Raw genomic sequence first — 17,009 nt, forward strand, 5'->3', positions numbered from 1 at the left:
GGAGGGGCAGAGAGCGAGGAAGACAGAATCCGAAGCAGGCTTCAGGCTCTGAGCTGTCAGCACAGAGCCTGATGCAGGGCTCAAACCCATGAATTATGAGATCATGACCTGCACCAAAATTGGACTAAGCCACCCAGGCTTTTAAAACACAAAAGCTTTTAATTTTAAGGAAGTATAGACCCATAGTTCTTTCCTTTTCTTTCTTTTTAAATTTAGGCATAATGGACATATACCATTATACTATTTTCAGCTGTACAACATAATGATTTGATATTTGTATATATTGTGAAATAATCACCACAATAAGTCCTAGTTAATATACATCACCATATATAGTTATAAAAAGGTTTTTTTCTTGTGATAAAAAATTTTAAGATCTTAATGAAAAATTTTAAGTGTTCTTGTGAGTGAAGGTATGGCTTTCACTTTCTTTTTTCTTACCAGTCTTTACTGGAAAAGTAGGGAGGGGGAGACATGGCGGCTGGGGCTGGAGTAGCCATTTTGGACATGAGGTGAATTTGACAATGGAAACTATGCCAAGTAGGCCACAAAATAGAAGGATCTTATTGTATTTTTTTGAGGGATAAATAAACTTCTCTTTGTTTTTAATACTATTCTAACAGCTAATACTATCCTACATTTTTTGTTATTCACAGACAAACCTATTTCTAATTAATACATTAATCCTTTCTCACATGCTACTCTCAAACCTTGAAACCCTAACTGGGCAAAGTGCCTCAAAACTAAGTGCTACTAGAAGGTAATCTCTCCTTTTGTTGTCCGTGAAATATGGCAAAAGATAAATATCCTTCATCAGATTTCTGTTCTTCAACTAACTTATTTGCCAGTTGTGGCAATTTTATTTAGTTCAACCACTTGGTTGAATTAATATTCATGTAGAGTCCAAATTCCCCTCTATTTTTCTTATCATTGTGTGGAGCAACACTCAGAAAAATCATCTAATTAAGACATTAGGATTGAATAATGAGGGTTTTCCACAAAGGAAGCCCCAGAGCTTCCTTATTTGTCTTTTATTTGTACATGTGCTCTTTCTTATCTTTCAGCTGACCAGTCATTCAGTCATTCAGTTTTGTGGCCAACGTTATTGTCTCTCAAACATATTACTTACTCTTTATGCCAGTTGCCAAAGGCTATATTGTAAAAATCAATGTTTATTTAGATATCACCGGGCCTTAGACTTTTAGAGCTGGAAGGTATGTTAGCAATCATCTGGTTCAAAGACTTATTGCATATGTGTTTTAATTGTTTTTCTTCTTTTACTCTTTATTACAAACAAAGATTCTTCTATCTTTGTAATATCTAGTCAGCTTGGCACAAGTTAACTGCAAGAGAAAAATTTTAAGTTGTCAAAGTATAATTCATAAGAAGTAAATAGTAAGCAGAAAATATAATTAAGAGCACTGAGGAAGTGAGATCTTAATTCAGAAGACACTTTATCAATATGCTCATCTAAAGCTGGTGATGAGTTAAGTATGGACTGATAATTGGGGAGGTACAGTGATTGAATACTTGGCTTGTACTTAATTATAGAGGGGACATTAATCTCCATCAAAATAAGTATTTAAGCTTCATAAAAATTCAGAGAAAGAAACTCCTTCCCAATGGCCCATGACTATTATCTTAAATATGGATGCCTATATTCTTTTATGCAGGCAGGCTCTCACTCTGTAAAATGGAAGCAATATAACAGAGACACAATGGCTTCTTTGGCATTTAAGTGTGCACAGAGAAGTATGACTATTCAATTCCTTCCTTCCTTCCTTCCTTCCTTCCTTCCTTCCTTCCTTCCTTCCTTCCTTCAAATGATGAACCAAAATAGGACCAAATAAACATCCTCTCCTCTTTTTCTCAGCTGTTGGAGACTGATGTGGGGAATGAATCATGGCTAGAATTTTAAACCAGTTGGAATTTCATAGTCGAAGAACATGATTTTGTGTAATTTTGAGAGAGCCCATTAAGTAATGGCCTTTTTATTAGTTTCAACTAGTTCTGAGAGGTTGACAAATCAGAGTAGGGGATGAAGGAAAGGAATAAACACTCTTATGCATATTAACATGAAGTACTAAAGTACTGATTCTGTTGTTACAATTTGTGTCTTTCCAAATTAGAGGGGATTCTGAAAAACATTTCTATTGTCTTCATGGGTTTATTTATTCTGTCTCTCAGAGTTATTTCTTTAGAAGGGGTGTGTGTGTGTGTGTACTTGTATATATTCTGAGTTCAGAATTTCTTGATGGGTAATCAAGAGAATAAGCAGCCCCGCATCTTGTGTTGCTGGAATATCTGGGAGGAGAATAGATTTAGAAGGTCCATGCCCAGACTGGACCACCATTTGCAGGACTTTGAATGTCAGCGGGCAAAATTTTCCATCCTACTGACCCGTCATGCTCCCCTTCTCTTGTTGTTAATTTAGGCCTGTGGTTCTTAAACCTAAACATGCATCAGAATCACCTGGAAATCTTATTAAGACACAGGTTGCTGGGTTCTACTCTGGGTAAGTTCCTAGGTAATGCTGATGTTTCTTGTCTGGTGATCACATTTTGAGAACTGATCTAGACTAATTTAGACATGTGAAATTACTTTTTGGAGAGAGAAGCCTGGATCCTAGGGAAAAATAATCTCTCATGGTATGGGGGATGGGGATGGAAAGGCTAGAAGATAATTGGTGTTTTATAGATATTACATCATTTAAGCAATGGTTTAATTCTACAGGTGAGGTTTTGGAGGGATGGCATGACTTTGTGAGTCACTCAAAATAAACCTACAGAAGAAGCTGTTCTTTCTTGAAGGGCAGATCTTGAGAAGAATGTTTCTTATGTGATTCTAGACATAATGACAGAGGTCATGCAGTATGGATGTGTTGCTCTGCTGCTGGAGACCCGAGCACTGATTTGACCAGTACCATCAGATATATCCTGGTAAGATTATTTTTTTAATAGAGACCTCCCAGATTTTACTCCCAGTTATGTGACCTAATATGCTTGGAATGGGGCCAAGAGTATATTTGTATATATTTTAAAGGATCCCCAAATAATTTTGTTGAATAGACCTATCAAGTACTGAATTGGTGTAACCTCCCACCCAGTGTGTGCAGGCTCATTCAAATATCTGCACGGGGAGGAAATGCATTATTTCTAGGACCACCAACTTATTGGAATAACCATAATGCTCAAAAACTCATAAGTTGTGTTGAGTCAGATTTAAACCTTTTTAAATTTGACACTTTTATAACCAAGTTTTGGTTCTAGTTCTGCTTTTTATATAGTAACTAGTAAAACAAATCCATAGATTTTTCCTCACAATTTTTTGCAGTTTTTACTACATTGTTTTCCTAAAGGTTAACTATCCATGATTTGGTTAAATGTTTATTTAAAACATGATTTATAGACCTTCTATATCCATATCATACTCATATTTGTCAAAGTTAAATTTTAATTTCTGGAATTCAGAATTGAAGATTATGGTTTATTCCAGTTTAGAAATCTGGCTATTGAACATTTCTTCGTGGAAACTGAGAGTTTATTGACTTTTTTTTTTTAAAGAACATACCACATTTTTAAAAAAAATTTTTTAAATATTTACTTATTTTTGAGAGAGAGAGAGAGTGTGAGCAGGGGAGGGGCACAGAGAAGGAGACACAGAATCCAAAGCAGGCTTCAGGCTCTGAGCTGTCAGCACGGAGCCTGACACAGGACTTGAACTCATGAATCACGAGATCATGACCTGAGCCCAAGTCAGATGCTTAACAGACTGAGCCACCCAGACACCCCATAAAACTTTTAATTAGCTAATTTCCCCAAACCTTGTGCATGTGTGTGTGTGTGTGTGTGTGTGTACGTGTATACAGTTTTAAAACTGGAACACAAGGAAGTTGGTAATTCCAAGATAGGAATCACAACTTCATATAGCTACACGAGGCTAGCAGGTGAAAGATAAATGTGTGAATTAGGCAGTTGTAAACAATTGGTAGTGGTAGAGTCCATTGCAGGCTGCAGAGATCATATTGTATCTGAGGGCTTTAAAATTCAAAAATTGTAGGGACACCTGGGTAGCTCAGTCTGTTAAGCATCTGACTTCGACCCAGGTCATGATCTTATGGGTTCATAAGTTCCAGCTCTGCATCAGGCTCTCTGCTGTCAGTGTGGATCCCGCCTCAGATCCTCTGCCCGCCCCCCCTTCTCTGCCCCTATTCTGTTCTCTCTCTCAAAAACAAATAAGCATTAAATAAATAAACAAACAAATAAATAAATACAATAAAAAAATTAAAAACAGCACTCTACCAAAATTGAACACAAACTTCCATATCAGAACCTTACCAATGGGCCAAATGTAGTCAAAATGAAGTGATTTCAACTCCTTTTCTTGGGTCAAAGAATTAAGAGTCTTGGATATGTTTGCATAGATTCTTATGTTGTTGATTTAAAAAGAGATCTTTAGGAATAAGAAAGTGCCATTTTACCATATGTCCTTTCAGATCTCCAACTTTTGAAGACATGTTAATGACTTGAGTTTGTTGTCTATAGTCAGAATATGTCATACAAACACATCATTATGACACTCATCTTCCTCTCAGTTATACAAATAAGGTTGCTACATAAAACCAAGAGTGAAAAAGACAGCTTCCACTGTAAGGGATTTCTCCAGTAGGCATCAACCTAGAGTCTAATTGAAAATGTTAGAACAAACTGAGAGTTGATGGAGGGAGGTGAGTGGGAAATGGGTTAGTTGGGTGATTGGTATTAAGAAGGGCAATTGTTGTGATGAGCACTGGGTGCTGCATGTAAGTGATGAATCACCAAATTCTACTCCTGAAAAAAAAATTGTAAATGCGAAAGAAAAAAAGAAAATGTTTACATGTTTCCAGCACTTGTGGGCTTGTGTTTATTTTTATATGTATTCTTCCCTTATTTCCCAACCCATAAACTGAAATTTCTTTTAGGCAAGTGACCTTTTTTATTACTTTGTAGTCTTCCCATAATATATCACAAGCTGTTACATTACAGTGGGCAATGTTCTTTGCTTTACTGAGTTCTAAATGGATTTGTGAAATCTATGATAATGGGCTTTACAGCCCCATCTTTCCATTAGAATAAAAGTATTCCAACCCTAGAACTTTGCTTCAGCCATACATCTGCTTTAATCTGCTCCTTTCTGTACATCGTGTGCATGTCATACTTGGGATGGATTACAGAACGTTGAAAGACTTCTTTCAGGCTGCTTGTTGAAGTGTTCCTAACTGCACCTGTCTTCTTGTTTAATGCCACCATTTCTCACCTAACTGGCCGCCATTTCCAGTGTTGAATTTAGCCTTAAAAAGATTTCTGAGTAAATTGTGATTAAGGCCCTCACCATTATTTACTTTTATACCCTTTGACCTTAACTTTTAGCTTTAGGGTCTAAAGGTGAGTTTTGAGCTTGTTAAATTATTATATCCTTCTACTAGAAAGGAAACCTTGTTGGATTAGTTGTTATAGTAACCATGGCTTTCTAAATTGTTTTTTCTTTTACAAAGCCATTGTCTTTGGCCAAAGAAGCCAAGAGGAGAAATAAGACAAGAGTGTTACCAGCCAGAGGAAACACACAGCTTATATTAGCAGAGTGGTTGATGCACTTTCTCATCTTAGCTGTGGCAGTAATTACAGCAAGACTGCCTTTGATTTAAGACAAAGCTTTAATTCAAACCTTTCTCTTCTTGGGCTGTGGGTAACTGCAGGAGTTTATTTATGTTGGTATCTGCTGCAGGGGATTTGGGACTACATAGAGCTTGATGAAATCTGCTTTTAAAACCTTAGAAAAACAAGGTGAAAGCAACCTGATGATTTTGTGTGTGAGAAGCCAGAAGAATAGCTCCATACTGGGCCTTTTTACTCCACTCATGAGTATAGTAACAGGAGCATGATAAGTAACTTTCAAAACTGTCCTCTAAACTCTCTTTGCATGCTTTAAAAAAAAAGGCACAATTGCCTCAATTACTTTTTTTTTTTTTTTTCTCTGCAGTCAAGGACTAATTGTAATCATTTGGATTTTGGGGGGAGCATCTTTTATCCTGGAATATCAAATCATGAAGTCAAAACTAAAAGAGAGGCTTGTGGGTGGTTGCCCACAAAACATCTATAATTTATTTTTATTAAAATTGGAAAAGGGGACCAGAATATTCATTTTTCTTCAAATCAATTCATCTAAGTGAGTATCTGTGATTAATATCTCTTGAGAAAGCTGCAATGATTTCTAATGTAAGTGAGTTTCAAGAACCCCAAAGGGTGGGAATTTAACTAGCAGCTTTAACATATAAGCTCTTTGATTTGGGCAGGTTTCTCAGGCTGGCTCTGTACAATGGGGGGCCAGTCTGAATTGGAGGCATCAGTGAGAAAGGGAAGTGATTAGTTGTAACATAGTCCCAATTATATCACTGTCCATCTATGTGATCTTAGGCAAATCACATAGCTCTATGGGTTTCATGGTTTGGAATGATGAGATAATGAGTGTAGAATCAGATTATACCTAAACTAAGTTTCTTTATAGGGATAGTGTTATCAAATGCAGATGCCCTACTGAAATTAAGAGCTTAATATTATGAGAGGCATTAAAGAGCATTTCAGAAAACTCAGAAGTATCACTCACTCTTTACACTAACAAAGAGACACTCCTCTCACTTGACTGGAAAAAAAACTCCAAACTAGTTATGGTATGAGAGAGATAGCTAGTTATGATCTAAGGGTTGATTGGACAAGATGATTTATTCCATCAATAGTTTTCTAGCTACTAATAGCCATTGTGAAAGAGGTATGCTTTAACTGTCAAATTCATCAATTAAAAAGAAAGCTGTGACTTCTCAGCCAGCATTTGCAATTTATTGGAATTGTGGATGGAAAGATCAGACCGTAGAGACATCATAAATTGGAGAGTCTATAGTATGTTTATTCAACTACAGTTGTTCGTTAACTGATTTCTTACTGAGACTAAATCAACCCATCCACTGACTCATTCAACAAAAAACATGGGCACCTACTATGAGTCAGGCACTTATGTTGCTCTGGTTTTTAAGCCAAAGCACACTTCTCTATTTCATATCTTCTTGCAACTGGTTACACATTTTCATTGGTGAATGTGTTTGTTTTTTTCCAAGCCTCCACTTTAATTATAAAATGTTGAATCTCTTTTTCTACTGAGTGGTGGGTTTTTTATTGGCATCTTGGACATGTAATTCTTTAGTCATTTTTAGTTATTACACTCAGTCCACCCACATATCTTGATGCAAACTTCTGTCCTGCTTCTTCTAGGCTTCCTTTACTGTGCTAGAGTGGGAAGAAGGAAGAAGTAACAGGGCAAGCATCTCATTACTTAACTTTCTCCATTTTGTGGCTCTCTCCTAGTTGGTTGTCATTGCTTCTGTGATTAACACTACCCAACATTAGTGCCCTTGGTGGAGTAAAGGTTCAAAGCCTGCCTCAGTCACGGGGCACAGTCATGGGGCTTTTCCCTGTGTACAATTCTTGGCATGGGGAATCTAGGTCTGGCCAAGCTCTTCCACCCTCTCCATAAATGGTCTCCCTCTCAGCTTCCTGCTGCTGAGATCACCACAATTGGGCCTCCTTGGATGAAGCCCCAGTAAGACTTTTAAAGCCCAGCTATCCTTTCCAGAACTCAAGGGGAGGTACAGGCTGCTCTGTGGCTGCCTCTCTTTCTGACTCTTTTTCCCTTTGGGTAGATTCAGGGGTAAATCAGTGAGTCATACTGCCTTAGCAGACAGCCAACAGAGGAATGAGGTGACAATTTTACTCTGATGGAATCACTCAGAGTCTTTGCAGTTTCAGCCTTAGGGAGGAGGAGGAAGCTCCTGGGGAAGAAAGGAATTTTTTCTCACCTGGCAACAGAACCTTCAGGCCTCTGAGGACCCCAAGGCATGCTTCTCCTTTTCCGGGCCTTCTAATTTTATTGATTTAGGGGTGGAGGGTTGAAGTGTTAGGTGACTATACTTGGTTGCACTATCTCTTAGAAAATCCTGAGGGGAGCTCTCTGGCCTCAGTTTTGGTGGTTCTCTTCAGAAAATGTAGTGTACTGCACCCTATTTTCAGTTCTAGGACTTAGTTACAATTCAAGGACAGAATAGAGATATCCTGTCATGATCCCACTACATCTCTTATATTAAAACCATCTGTCTACATAAGGAGTGAGTTTCTTCAGATTTTTGCTCTTAATCCAGAGAGAAACTCAGATGATAGTTTTAGCTATCAAAGTACTTAGTGGTGAAAATTCCTTGAGCAGGTAAAGTTAATGGGAAGTCTGAAAATTCTCCCAAAGCTTAAACCCAGTTGGTTCATCCCTTGCAAATTTACCTGTGACTTTGACAGATTATCTCCTGGTAGAATCCAGGAACCAAGTGAGTAGGAAAAACTTTTTTTTTTTTTCCAATAGTCTCATAATTCTTCAGCATTTTGGAGCATGTGACTTTCTGCTTATAAACTTAAGGTTTATAAATTTAGAGTTATTTTGCATCTTTGATCTTTCTGAGACTTCAAAGTTTCCCACAGCACATGTCATGGAGAGAGAAAGAATACACGGTCAGGTTGTTAGAGGATGTTTCTAAATGAATATTATGCTATAAATTTATGTAATTAGTGACTGGAAGAAAACACTCCTATTTCATTTTTTTAAAATTTTTTTTTAACATTTATTTATTTTTGAGACAGAGAGAGACAGAGCATGAGCGGGGGAGGGGCAGAGAGGGAGACACAGAATTGGAAGCAGGCTCCAGGCTCTGAGCCATCAGCCCAGAGCCTGACACGGGGCTGGAACTCACGGACCGCGAGATCGTGACCTGAGCCGAAGTCGGACGCTCAACCGACTGAGCCACCCAGGCGCCCCAAAACACTCCTATTTCAAATCACTCCCTCCAATACACCATATCTCTTTCTCCTTTACTTTTTTCCTTAGGAATTATACTCATCTAGCATACTGTGTTTTTTGCTTATTTATCTTATTATTTTCTGTCTTTCCCCATTAGAATGTACACTTCATGAAGCCAAAGAATTAGTTTTATCCACTGTGGTACCATACCCCTAGAGCAGTGTCTGGCACTTAGAAGGGATTAAGAATTAACGAATGAATAAATGAATGAATGAATAACACATCTTTTATAGCCCACATTTCCAAATGTCCACAAAACACACATATGTTCCTACTGCCAAGTATAAGAAGCACATCAGAGCATTTTAGCCAAGTTATCACAATCCGTGTCAGATTGCTTTTAATATAGACTATTTTGGTACCAGAAAAAAATGTTTTTAAATTAAGGGTTTATCATTATTTTCACCTGATTTTAATCAAGGTCTTCAACTCCTCCCTGACTTTTATGGAAGCTAAGCAAGAATTAGAATATCTTAATTTTCAGTTTTTAATGATGTCAGTAGTAAAAAAAAGAGTATGAAACTATCTTATTTTTTAAAAATATTTATTTATTTATTTCTGAGAGCGAGTGTGAGTGGGGGAGGGGCAGAGATAGGGAAAGAGAGAGAATCCCAAGCAGGCTGTGAGCTCAGTGAGGGGCTTGATCCCACGACCATGAGATCATAATCTGAGCTGAAACCAAGAGTTGGCCACTCAACCAACTGAGCCACCCAGGTGCGCCAAAACTATCTTATTTAAAAAAAATTATTAATTAAAAAATATGCATATATTCTTGACATTTCCAGAGGACAGAGGCTCAGCATACAGGGTTGGGGGTGTGGTGTTCACTCCTTACTTTTCTGTCATTCAGAAATCTGAGCTAAGAGACATGCTAGAGACTCAAAGTTAATGAGGTTGCTGACCTTGAAAGGCCAGCGTGGCTGTGATGAGGGGTGCAGCCATGAGGAGGTGTCAACCAACTGATCCAGGATTCAACCAACTAAGTGGGCTGAGGAAGCTAACCACTAGAGAGACACCAGGACTGAAATGCAATCTGAAAATATCTCCCCAGTACTATATTAGGATGAGAGTCTATACCTTGGACCCAACAACACCTTCATTTTAAAATGCAAGAGTAAAAAGATTGGTCATGTCTAGTGATCTTTATTGGGCATTAATCTTATTTGTTTTAATAATTGCTTGATCATTCCTGAATCTGATAATTCCTGATTCAATTTCTGAATCCGTTGGTAAAGGAAATTTTCAACATTTAACGCTTTGGGGCCTGATCCTGGGCTCCCAGGGAGGCTATACTCTTATCAGGGTCAGAATGACTTCACCAAACTTCAGAGCATGGGCTCTATTTCTGCCTGAACACACAATGTACATCCGCTTCATTATCAAATAAGCTAAAAGAAACACTTCAAACTAGAGATAAGAGTAAAAATCCCCATAAGTTCTGATCCCATACCTCTGAAGTCTGTACCCTTGCACATACTAACAGCATAAGATAGAGTTTATAATTTTCTGAAATGTCTTTCATCATGATTTGTAACCCTTGATGTTACAAAAAAACCTCATATCCAACATTCCTTCTCAGGAGCACGATCTTCTTTGTGCAGATTGTGTGTCTAGGCAGCGCTCCTCAATTGGGCTTGAATAAAACTCTCTTCCTTTTTTTTATTTTATTTATTTTATTTTATTATTTTATTTATTTATTTTTGAGAGACAGAGCACAGTGGGGGAGGAGCAGAGAGAGAATGAGACACAGGATCTGAAGCAGGCTCCAGGCTGAGATGTCAGCACAGAGCCTGATGCGGGGCTTGAACCCACAAACCGTGAGATCATGACCTGAGCCGAAGTCAGACGCTTAACTGACTGAGCCACCCAGGTGCCCCCCTCCCACCTTTTTTTCAAGAAATTCTAAAAAGTTTGTTCATTTTGCATTGATAACAATAGGCAACAGTGAAAATGTTGGTAGCTATGACACACATTTCTTTTCTGGATGGTGTTGGCATTTTTGCTCTTGTGAATAGTTCTTGACAGGCTCAGGCTCAGCTAGGAAAGGGAGAGAGCTGAATTAATGTGGATTTCTACACTCACAACATATGATTAACAAAATTCAGATGTGACTACCCGTGGTTATACTGTTAGTTTATTGATTGTTTATGAAAATGAAATTTTGGCAGAACTACAGATTGCGCAGTCAAGAAATGAGAGCTGGGGGGTGTCCAAATGTTCTAGTGACCCAGGCACATAGAGGAAGGATTTAGTTGGGTAGAAACTTGGCCTCACTTGTTAAAAGAATAATGCACTTTCCTTTATATTGCAGCTTTGATGAAAACACTTCTGAATAAGAAAATTATACATCAGGGTACTGTTATGTGGGAACCTGTTCAATTTACCTAAATAACCCTTCTTCCTCTAATTCGATCCCTTTCTGCTTGCTTACTTCTAGTTTGGTCTGTGGCTTTCACTTATTGTCAGACTCTGCTGCCTGGTGTTTACTTGTGTTTGAGAGGCAGAGTTGAAAAAGCCCTTAATCATTTTCCATTCTCTATACCAAAGGTAAAATAATAGAGCCATGAAGGTCTCCACTGAGCCTCTTTCCTTCATCCTCTGCTCAGCTTGCCCTATCCCTTTTGTTAAAGAAAACAATTGTGTTTATTTTATTTCTTGAAACTGTTTATTATTTTTTTTCATTTCTTTTTATTGTTGTAAGCACACTTAATTGGCTCAAGGCATAGAGAAAGCCACTTAGGGTTTGGCCTCCAGCTGATAAAAGTTTTATGAACTGGGAGAGTTTCTGCTACTTGTTTTATATCTGATCAGTTGTAGAAGTAAGTTTAATAAGAAAAAAAATCTAATATAAGGGTTTTATATTTCCATCCTCTTTTAACCGTAGTATAACTTAATACAATTAAATACTTAAACAACTTTCGTTTTGGTGGTTGGCAGTGTGGAGCGGTGCACCGGATACTGGTCTTGGAGGGCAGCAGTCCTGAGTTTCAATTCTGAGCACACTTCTCAGTAGTTCTCTAGGATATGTCACTGTTCCAAGCCTCAGGGTCCTCATCGGAAAAATAGTCCTGTGGGGTGTTTGGGAGTGTGGACTCTGATCTTGGATTGCCTGCAATCACAACCCAGGGTTGTCACTTAACTGAGCCATCTTGGGCAAATTATTTAGTTGTTTCGTGACTCAGTGTTATCAGCCATAAATGGGATAGTAATAGAACTACTGCACAGAGGCGTGCCTGGGTGGCTCAGTCAGTTAAGTGTCCAGCTTCAGGTCAGGTCATGATCTCATGGTTCATGAGTTTGAACCCCACATCGGGTTCTCTGCTGTCCATGAAGAGCCCACTTCAGATATCTGTCCCCTTCTCTCTCTGCCCCTCCCCGCTTGTGCACATGCTTTCTCTCTCTCTCAAAAAATAAATAAACTTAAAAAAAAAAGAACTATTGCACAGAGTTGTGGAAACCAAGTGACTGCCTTTTAAAAGACTTAATGATAATAAAGCACTTAACATAGCCATCTGGCACACAGTAAACTGTCGGTAAGTGTTAGCTATTACTACACATGGGACTGATGCAATGATTACGTGAGATACTTTACATGAAAATCCTGAGGGCATTCAACAACCGTCAGTTCCTTTTCTTAATTCCTTTAATCTTTACCAAATTATTTTCTGAATTTAATTCTTTTATTTATTTGTTTGCTTAAGTCCAGATCCTGGCTAACCTGGCTTCTATATCATAAACTGTTGGCATCTGTGTTGCAGCCTGTATCCTACTGTAATCGTTGTTATTAGCATCATAACAGTCTTGCTATGATATTCCAGAGTCGGATGGTTGGCTTTTTGTGAAAAGCATAATTTTCCTTCAGTGCCTACTAAATGGCACACACTGTACCAAACTCACAGACATCTAAAGCATCTGTGCCCTTGGGAGCTTAGTTACCTAACTTACCATTTGATGGGCAGCAAAACTCAGAAAGAGAAAGAAGCTAAAGAATGAATCAATCTGGAGACAAACAGGCAAGGGGAAATGCTAGCTTAGGGTTAGCTTAGGGACAGCAAACGTGTGCCCCGTGCTTCCTGCAGCCCCTGGTAGTCATTGCTGGGCTCAGACACAGCCCTATTCTCTCTTTATGAGTCTGCAGCCATCAAGGGCATCCTAGTTATTAGCCATTTGTCAGAGATAAAATAGTGTGGTCAGTTTTGCTTGTCTGGATTGGAGGAATGTCACCGTTTGGAACATTAATTCGTTCTTTAAGTATCTCCAGTCCTTTCTGAACATGGAAACAACTGTTATTTCTTTCTTTTTTTTTTTTTAATTCCCAAATTCCAAAGATGGTCCTTTTGAGCTAAATGTTTATTTTCCTTAGGAATATTTTAAAGGTTTTATGGGAAAGGAGTGATTTAGGCAAACAACATGTAAATATCAGTCAATGAATTCATTATTTTTGGATGTTCCCCTGACACATAAACCTGCCAAACTATCTTATTTTTGTGAGAAATGAAGAATCCTTCCTTTTATGCTAACACTAGTTTTTAATTAGTAATTTTTGGTATGTCTGTACTTCTTCATATGGTGGAGTTTTAATAAGGGTCATATGTAGTGAGGCCCATAAAACCTTGGTACAAATCAATTAGAAATAAATTATTTTATCACTCTTTTCAGATAATGTTGTGCTTTAGAAACTTGGATCAGATAGACCTAGGAACTCACAAGAAGGAATTAATTTCTGCTTTATAATGCATCTCACTATTTTTACCAGAACTTGGTGGGACAAAAGTCACTTACAATGACTGAACCCTATTTAAATACTTTTTATTTTATTTTTTACCTTTCTCCTAAGAAATATTTCATGGCTTACTGTCACTGCTGTGTCAGTGTTTCATAGGCCACTGGAAAGTAAAAGGACAGATCACTCTTACCACCAAATACACACAGACCATCAATAGCTCTAGAGGGTCTCTTCACTTGGGTGACTTTGTTTGTCATTTGCTTTCATTTTCAACAATAATTTAGGTGGTGATGGCCAGAGGATGAGCTTAATTGTAATGGGAAGCCCCGATGCCAATGCAGGAACAGACGGGTAGAGGCTTAAGTGTGAGGAATGCCGTAGAAAAGATATATCATGCAAGATTCAAAGAGTTGAGCAACAAACATTCTGTCTGTGCTCCTCAACCATGGGGCCACCAACCTTCACTTTCTAGCAGCCACCACAGATGATCTAGTGTCCATGTTGCTTGTCTACAATTCATTTCCCCTTTGCTTATTGTCCAACTTCTGCCCATCTTTCAACTCAGCTCACAGCATTTCCTTTAAGAAGTCATTCATGGACTTCCCATCATTTTCCAGGAGAAATAAATTCTACGGTTTTGACTCCTATAGCAGCTTGCACATGATGCCACTATCTTGTGGTAGACAAAGATCTGTCTCCATCACTAGGATTTGAAGTCATCTTTGTAACCCTAGGGCTAGTGATGTTTAGTACACAGTCCTTCCACAATAAAGTTTGTGAGTGGAGATTACATACTTCATTGTCAACTCTACATAAAAACGCAGGAGTTTTTCTAGAGACATGAGTGAGGTAGGGAGGTGAGGTTGTGGACCTGTGCACACAACTATTGTAGAGTTGTGTACTGTAATTACTAATAAACTTGCCTTGGAAAACAACCATTCTGCTCCATTCCAGTAACACATTCTCTGTGATTTGTCCTTCTTTTCCTAGCACAGCACTCTTGGCAACAACAATGGCGTAATGCAGATACCGTGGCTTTAGGAGGTGTGGTTGGTAATGGATGGACTTGGATTTGGAACTGTCTCAAAGATTTACTTTGGATCCTCTGTGATGTTTCAAGCCCTTCGTTTTGGCAAGCCTGTCATTTGCCAGTTGTCAAATAGGTTGAGTCATTAGTCTGGGCTTGTCATCTGGGAGCCTCCAAATGATTGATATGGTTCTGCTACGCTTCCCAACGGGATAATTAAGTGTCCACTCAGCTCTGTCTACCTGTTTTTATGAAAAGTAAAATGAAATAAAAAATTACGTTATTCTTTTTTTTTTCTACCTGTGAAAGCAGCAAGCTGGGAAAATGCATTTGAACAAGCTGTTTATTCTAATATTTAGTCCCTGAAGGACAAATTTCTTATTGGAAAAACCAAACCTTGCAAATCTTTTTAGGCTAACAAAATAATCCTCTCCATTTGTCTACCTTGCGTAGTGATTTTGTGTACATTTTCCTTTCTTCTTTGCAACAACCCTATGTAGTAGAAAGAACAAACATTATTATCTTCATATTGTCGATAAATATCTTGAAACTCAGAAATCATTTTAACATCATATTTGGTTCCTCTGACTATTGTATTAATCTCCTGCCATACTGTGCTATCAAACATCTTCTTGTATAAAAGGGATGTCTGAATATTGCATATCTGTGTTATTCTCCCATTCAGGATCTTCTTTCTTTCTTTCTTTCTTTCTTTCTTTCTTTCTTTCTTTCTTTCTTTCTTTTCTTCCTTTCTCTTTAAATTTTATTTATTTTTAGAGAGACAGAGACAGTGTGAGTGGGGGAAGGGCAGAGAGAGAGGGAAAGACAGAATCCCAAGCAGGCCCCACACCTTTAGGACAGAGACTAATGTGGGGCTTGAAACCAGGAACTGCAAGATCATGACCTGAGCTGAAAACAGGAGTCGGACGCTTAACTGACTGAGCCACCCAGTGCCCCTCATTCCACCAGGATCTCTTTCTAAAGTGTATAGGTCTTGACAAATTTGTTTGCCAAGATACTGGGATTGCTTAGGTGAACATGTGGGGGAGGAAAGCAAGCAAGATAGGGTCATCCCATCCCAGAGTAGAGGATTTGTCCCCAAGGTACTACAACCAACAGTCCAAATGGCAGTGTGTGATGGAAAGTGATAGCTCAATCCCAGAACTAAAGAGAAATCTGTGAGACATTCCCTCCTTGCCTACACAGATGATTCCTTTCAAAGACCAGGTGCTTATTATCTCCAGTATAATGTGGCTTTTGGATACTCTCCAGTCAGCAAAGTAGACACTCCTATTTGGCAAGGTGAACCCAGCCATGGTTTCCTAGTTTGCTGAATCAATAGGAAATGACTTTGGAAAAATACAGCAATGGCAGCAACAAATGGTTTTGAAGGTTTTCAGCCAAACACTGTATAAAGTGAACTGCCAAGAGTTTCCCTTGTGATATCCCTTTTCGGATGATAACATATGACTTCGAACTTTTGCTCCTTACATACTATGTGACTTCACTCTTCAGACATGATTAAACCCAAATTCTTTCTACAGCTGAACATTTGTTCCTCTAAGGACCTTAAGTTTTCTTCATTCTTGCCTAGTGAGGTCCCATCTCCTGATGATATGGTCAGCTTCTTGGCACCCATTCTCATTACTATATATTTTATATACTTCTGTTTTCTTTCTGTTTTGAATGTCAAGTAAAAAAAAAAAAGGCCCTGTGATTCCTCACTCATCTGGGCAGCCGGTCTGTGAGAGAGGAGGAGTGGGTGGGATGGAGGAGGAGGAAAGTCTGATTGAACAAAGTCTGAGCAGGACTCCAGGTTGGTGGAGAGGAGCTCTGGGGGCTGGAATGTCATTCTGTGGAAATTGGTGATGTGGGGTGGGGGTGGGGTGCAGTGAGCAGGGGTCAGTTTATTGTTCATGGTGGTTTCCTTTTCCATTTGTTTTGCCGTTTTGAAAGTGCCATTTTTAAGTGGTAATATTTTGATTTTGTGATAATTTTATAATGGAAAACATTTTGGGTATGAAAATATAGACCATTCTTAGCAATATGTGGGATTGGCTTCTTGTGTACATGCAAACTGATATGTCTAAGGACTAGCTTTCTTCTTGTTGTTTTGATACTTCTGGACAATTCTGGGGACGATTTCTAAGGCACAGAAAAACTTCTGATGGACTTTGCTCCATTTGGGGTTATAAAGGTTAAGATATCAGACAAAACTAAGCTGAATACACCAAGATCAAGACATTCTCACTCTTTCTCTCCTTTTTTTTTTTTTTTTTTGGTCTCTCTCTTTTTTTTAACCAGTTATATGAATACGAGTCTTTTAAA

The 17,009-nt window shown here is 38.4% G+C and overlaps 1 long non-coding RNA gene across 1 annotated transcript in view; it reads left to right on the plus strand.

Annotated features, from left to right (window-relative positions):
• LOC128314503 (uncharacterized) overlaps positions 1–16,407 on the plus strand; it is a 49,825-nt gene extending 33,418 nt beyond the window's left edge. Inside the window, exons 2-4 of the long non-coding RNA XR_008296227.1 lie at positions 2,435–2,515; positions 2,849–2,939; positions 14,645–16,407. This is a non-coding gene — a long non-coding RNA (uncharacterized LOC128314503). The remainder of the gene's footprint in view (positions 1–2,434; positions 2,516–2,848; positions 2,940–14,644) is intronic.
• Positions 16,408–17,009: the final 602 nt, after the last annotated feature.

This window comes from Acinonyx jubatus, chromosome B1 (assembly GCF_027475565.1).
Source record: "Acinonyx jubatus isolate Ajub_Pintada_27869175 chromosome B1, VMU_Ajub_asm_v1.0, whole genome shotgun sequence".
NCBI lineage: Eukaryota > Metazoa > Chordata > Mammalia > Carnivora > Felidae > Acinonyx > Acinonyx jubatus.